This window comes from Rhipicephalus sanguineus, chromosome 3 (assembly GCF_013339695.2).
Source record: "Rhipicephalus sanguineus isolate Rsan-2018 chromosome 3, BIME_Rsan_1.4, whole genome shotgun sequence".
NCBI lineage: Eukaryota > Metazoa > Arthropoda > Arachnida > Ixodida > Ixodidae > Rhipicephalus > Rhipicephalus sanguineus.
This window is the reverse complement of record NC_051178.1, coordinates 177399202-177405310: the sequence shown is the minus strand read 5'-3', so window position 1 is coordinate 177405310 and position 6109 is coordinate 177399202. Positions and strand designations below refer to the sequence as shown.

The window sequence follows — 6109 nt, the reverse complement described above, 5'->3', positions numbered from 1 at the left end:
CGCGAAACCGGATCTGACGTTACCATAGGGAGGTACTCCCTGCCCCTAGACAGGTACTGTTGTAGCTAGGGAAAGATCCGACGATTCCTCGGCCTTGTCCCCAGCCTTTACTTGCCTATGTTCTACTCGGTACCCTCACCTGTACCTCACCGCAGTCGCCGGCTTTGAGTTATGCCTTCTTTGCGTGTGCAGGAGTCGCCTTCACTTGAAAACATCCGTCGAGACCTGCACATTTAGTTTTGGTGGTTTTGACGCTGTGCGAATGGCTGAGGCCGTCTCTGCGATGCACTCTCAGCGCGTAGACTGTCATTTTGTACGTTGGTGGTAACGACGTTTGCAGTGCCAACGCGGACCCTCAAGAATAGGGGTACGTATTCTGAAATTGTGAGATGCTTGGCATCAGTCACTGAAGGTTGTATTTTCTTTACATTTTAGAAGTTAGTTCTGCAACTGCAGCACGATGTGGCCCCCGTGGTGTATACGTCTTCAAAGTGCTGCCACGTTGCTCCAGCTCTGAAGACGCCGATGCAGAGCGCCAGATCAAGAAAACGCGCTTGCTGAACCGCAAGCTGACGGCTACGCTGAAACGCCTGCCGTGTGTTCGAATCTTAAACGCCGAGGTAAGTTTACGCTGACATACTGGTGCGCGCCGCTGAGGGAAATGCCGTACCGTCGTGGTCGGCACGCAGCTTTTTTAAAGAACTTTCTAGCCGCGCTAGTTGCTCATTGCTTGCGGTAAAGTGGTGCGGTAGAGGTCTTGCGGGTTAAAGTACTGACATGCCGACCACGACGGTATGGCATATCCGTATTGCTGCACGGTAAACCTGCACTGCCAACAGACCCGATTAAAGCGGTATGTAGATGCGTACCGTCCGCACCGCATTCTAACGAATTTTAAAACTTAGTTGTAAGTGCTCCTAGCAATTTTCTCCCGTGTATATGCGTTCATCTGAAATACCTGACTTGTTATTGACAAGGCGTTCACACGATGTTGAGATACAGGGAAAATACCGAAATGAAGGTGACAATGCACGTTAAGCAAATACAGTGAAAACGTGCACACCTTTTAGTGATCTTGCATGTGGCCATTATACACAGTGGAAAACAAGGCCTTGAAATTTATTTCTTTAAGACTGTGGGACAGTGAGGATGCTTTTCAGTATTTAGATTTAGCGGAGTGAGGCAACGTGGTGCCATTTTTAGTAGAGGCATTTGAGAATACATGGCTTGCATGTGCCGTCACATGAGCTGGCTCGTATGTTAGAGACAATGTTGATAAACCATTCCAATGTCCGTGGAATGGTTCATCAACAATGGCAGTGGTAGTGACACAAGCATCCTAGCCTTTCTCACCGAAGGCCACTAATAGAGTAAGACAGTGTTTTCAAGGCATGGGAAAAGAAATGTTTGACTGAAACATCAGTATGTGGTGATACCAAATTCAGAAAACCGCCAGTGTCTGCATCTTCTCAGTGACAACCAACTCACTATGACGTTGTTAGGTAACTTTTGTTACCCTTGAATAAATGAAAGCCCACAGGTCACTGCTATCTCGATCTGTTTCAGTGGACGAATGAAAACCTGTCGACGAAATGGGTTCATGTATGTGAGGTACCTTTTGAAAAGGCAACAATTAAAATTAACGTTTCAGAACCACTATAGGCCCCTTGTTCACAATAAAGAATGCGAAGAGGGTGATTATTTATGGCCTAGGTGCCAGTGGGTGCTGGTGTATATCCTGGGTAGGTCAACACATGTACAGCTAAAGTAAGTTGCACACATACCACATTTGAGATCAGATGTATAAAGATTTTCTTCATTGCGATTAGAGCAGTGGTGTCCAAATTAATCGCTTGGTTAGTAATGAATAATTATCCACCAGTGTTTGAGCATGTCTTGCCTTTCTCAAGGCACTTTTTATGGTGTTTTGTTGTTTGTTTGAACTTTTCGTTCCACTAATGTAGGATGTGTCACAGTTCACGCATTTTGTGGGTAACCTCCTGGAAACTATTTGTCTAAGGAGCACTTTGATTCTTTGGGAGGACAAACGGGAACAGCAAAAGTATGTGGGCATCCCATGGTGCAGGGAATAAGCGAGTCACTTGCAAGATTTTTTTACACTAATTGTGTGAGAATTTCCCAGATGCCAAAAAACTAGGTAACATGACAGCTCACACATGTTAAAGACCTCTTGGAGCAATAAAAGTTACCAGGGGTAATCTACAAAATTCCACGCATGAACTTTTATACGACTTATATCAGTGAGACTAGAAACCTCAAACGAAGTTCATCGTCAACAAACAGTGCAGCAGTGTACAATAGACAAAGAAGGGAACGGTTGTCTTTGTTCCTTTCTTTGTCTGTTGTCCACTCCTACACTTTTTGTTGAAGATGGATTAGCAACTAGCCCAATCTCAAAGCTTGCCTCAGATGAAGGATTCAACACCAATATTCACACTCGTTCGGAGCTTTGGCAATTTTAGAGCCCTGTAAAAGCCGTTTATTCATCAATAGAGAGCCATTGGGTGTTTCCCAATATGCCTTACAAGTTTGCCATTGAAAGTTCTGTCTACGTTAATGCAACAGCTTAAACATAATAATTCTAAGTTAGAAACACAGACAACTGGCTAGAACGTGCTATCATATCCTAGTGGAAATGGAAGGACCGTAAATTATAGTGATAGAATCTAGCACACTTTTTGCAGTTTCAACAGGATTTGCATTTTTAAAATGTGTTTCAATGTTGCAAAAACCGGTTTGTTGTGCAGCCTGGTGGACAGGCCTTCATACTGTGCAAAGGAGCCATTCGGATTGCTGTACAGTCTTCTGTTCTTTACATGCACCATAATTCTTGCTTGATATTACAATCTATATTATTAGGCATCCCCACTTTATTCTATGCTTTTATAAGGCAAAAGGAGTGATTGCTGAGAGGCGGCTTTGCCATCACTGTGACTAAGGGAACTGGCAACCTGTGTCAAGCCGTGGTGCTTATGCGCAGTGCGTATACATGCTGAGTGCACAAACACGAACCACAGCAACAGGGGCTTTATAAGCACAATGTTGCTTTCTTATAGATAAGGCCTTGCTCGTTTGATGGCGTATTATTGCTATTGTGCTAAACTACCACTGTTTACAATGTGTTGTGTGTATGACTGAATTGGTGCGTAAAATTGTGATAAAAATTTCGAGCCATTCCATTTTGTGAAGGCAGGTTACCAGTGAAGCTGTCTAGCACATAACACAAAAATATGAACAAATGTATGAACTCGTTTCTTGTTATGATTGGTGGTAAATGTGATGAAAGGTACACACACACACACTTGTTGTCTTGATCGGTGGATCATTATTTTTTGGTCATGGTGATGACGACGGCCTTATTGTTGCTATGATGCGCAATGATCAACTTGGTTACAACCTTGCACATGTTCTTAGCCAGAGTCTTATCTATGCCTGTCTGGTGGTGAGAGGTGCGGTTTGTACAAATTGTGTCGCACAGGAAGCCAAAGCATTCTAACACAAATTGCACAACTACGGTGGTTTGTTTTTGTGTTTTATATTTTTTCAAATTAGAGGGTAAAAATTGGGTGCTATTTTTCAAGCTGATAATTGAGAGAAATCACATTTTTCGTGGAACCATCATTGAACTGCATGTTTTTGGGGGGGTTTAGTTTAGAAATGCTACATGAAATACATTTACACAAATTGATAAGTCAAAAGGACAGTAAAGAGCCTTGATAACATCTAGGAAAAGACACATTTAATTCACAAAAAGCTGATCACCGATTTTTTACGCGTCCTTGTTAACGTACATTGCCATTTGCATGTGCAGCATGTTGGTCTTCATTCGAGAGCTGTCTCACCTTTGGATGTTCAGAGGCATCCACTTCCACCTTGAGCACCGCACCGTGCAGCCAACGCTCCGCGGAGCGTCTCTCGCGGGCGGCTGGGGCACGCAAGCGCAGTGACAACTGTAGGTGGTGCCTTCGCCGCGTCGTCTGCTAAAGCGCAGCGGCTCCGCCCAATCGCGCTTGCTCTTCGATGAAGGTAACTTAATCTCATGGAAATCGAGAAGCGCAGCGACTGCGCCTCGTTCCGCACTGCTTTTTCTCCTACTGTTTTCTTTTTCTGCATGCGATCTTAAAAGTAATAAACCTTGGCCCGTGCATGAGTGAGATCGCCAAGCCGGGCTGGCACTCCCGCAACTAAGCTACTCAGATGCTTTGTGCCGTACAGTTAGAATATTCCCGCTACTCACACGGTTGTTTTCATCAGCTGAAAGTTGGGCGACACAAAGTCAACAATAAAAAAATATAAGTTTGCGCTGTGAATTGAAGGCTCACGGAAAACTTTCTGCTTCGTGCTAAAGTTTTGAGCCAAGAAATATATAAAGCGATACGCGGTGCTTTGGGTCACCTAGCGATAAAAAGGGAGTCAAGCTTTATTCAGCGCCTGCTTACAGAAGTAATCATTTGTCAGCGGCGCTTCTTTGGTGAACTGATTGCGTGATATGAGTTCAGCTGAAAACTCTATTAGAATGCTTCTTCATTTTTTCTGCATGAATGGTACGAATAAGCATGGTTGCACATGAGTAGCAAATTAGGGCGGCGTATTGGCGAGTTAAATTCGCTAGCGCATGAAGGCAGCAGTGCTGATAACACCTGAATGTAATGTAACTTCTCTGAAATTGGCAAATTGCTCACATCCTTTTGTTTTCAGGCGAGTAACAATCCAAACTTTCGCACATTTAAAGCTGTTATGTCAGACCTTACCATGCATTTATCGCCAATTTTGCGGCGCCTAGCTTTGAAGCTGATCAAAAACATTTGCGTGAGCAGCGGGAACATTCTGGCTACTGGGCTCAAAGGAGCTGAGTTGCTTAGTTGTAGGAGTTCAAGCGTGGCTGTGAAAGTTTACTCATGCACGGACCGAGGTTTATTGGTTGTGAGATCGCATCCAGAAATGAAAGAAAACACTAGCAGCAAAAGCTAGACGGAACAAGGTGCAGTCGCTTCGCTTCTTCTGAACCGTGCCGGATGCTGGATTTGCATGCGCATAGCAAGAGCGAAGTTAGCTTCACCGCAAAGCAAGTACAATTCGGCAGAGCTGCCGCGCTTTAGCAGACGACGCGGCGAAGGCTCCGCCTAGAGCTGTCACTGCGCATACGCGCTAGTTACCCAAGCAACCAAGAGAGGCGCTCCGCGGAGTGCTGGTCGCACGGTGCGGTGTTCAAGGTGGAAGTGGACGACTCTGTACCTCAGCTGAAAGAACCCTCTCAACATCACAGCTTTCATTAGCTATAGTCGGGCACAACTTTAGAAGGCAGCAGCACTTTCCCCTCAAAGGCGGATGCATACGAGCCTCCACCAATAGGCGCGCACTTCAGGTGACGTCATGAGCCGGACGGCCGGTGACCCCGCCGACGGAGAACATGCCTAACATGCCTAGCGGGACTATTTCTTTAGACGCGGAGGCAATTGGCTGCTGCGCTTCGGTCATCTGGGCGGGGCCTCTCCTGTCTTCTAAAGTTGTACCCCACTATAGGCACAGCAATGTCATTGCAGCATTTGCTGGCCTCGGGTAGTGAGCAGCAGAGTCATGCCAATAGTCAGTGAGTTCAGCAGCTGGTTCAGTGTGATTGCTTCCAGCAAGTACTGGTTCACTTGTGAAGTGAATTCATGTTTTTAGTCTCTAAAATGAAGGTAGGTCAGTTGCTATGAAATGACTGTCTCAGCAGACAAAGAGTCTCTTGCAATGGATTCAATACTGCTTGCAATTTCCATAACGTTAGGTGGTTTCACCTTTGTTTGAGACGTTCCGTTAACAGTGCAGTACCATTCTGTGGAGAGTTTTGTGCAAAACTCCACGCAGCATCTTTTCACTAATGTGGTGCTGCCTGTTGGGTTACGTAGACAAAGGCGGGTTTTACCAGTCAGTGTTGAAAGCTCGCCGACCAATCTGCGGATGATGGAGGAGTTTAGCAAGTTTTGAAGGCGTCCGGTACGGTTGCTTGCATCTGTGTGCGAGAGCAGACAATGCAGCACTGCATGTGTCACAACTTTGTGGGAGCACTTGTTCTAGCTTCCCTACACGGTGATGTCGGTGTCCA

At 45.4% G+C, this 6109-nt stretch overlaps 1 long non-coding RNA gene across 1 annotated transcript; it reads left to right on the top strand.

The window, feature by feature from the left end:
• LOC125757709 (uncharacterized) lies at positions 1-4274 on the top strand. Its single transcript, XR_007415455.1, has 3 exons — positions 1-367; positions 436-620; positions 3833-4274. It is a non-coding gene; the product is annotated as an uncharacterized LOC125757709 (long non-coding RNA).
• Positions 4275-6109: the final 1835 nt, after the last annotated feature.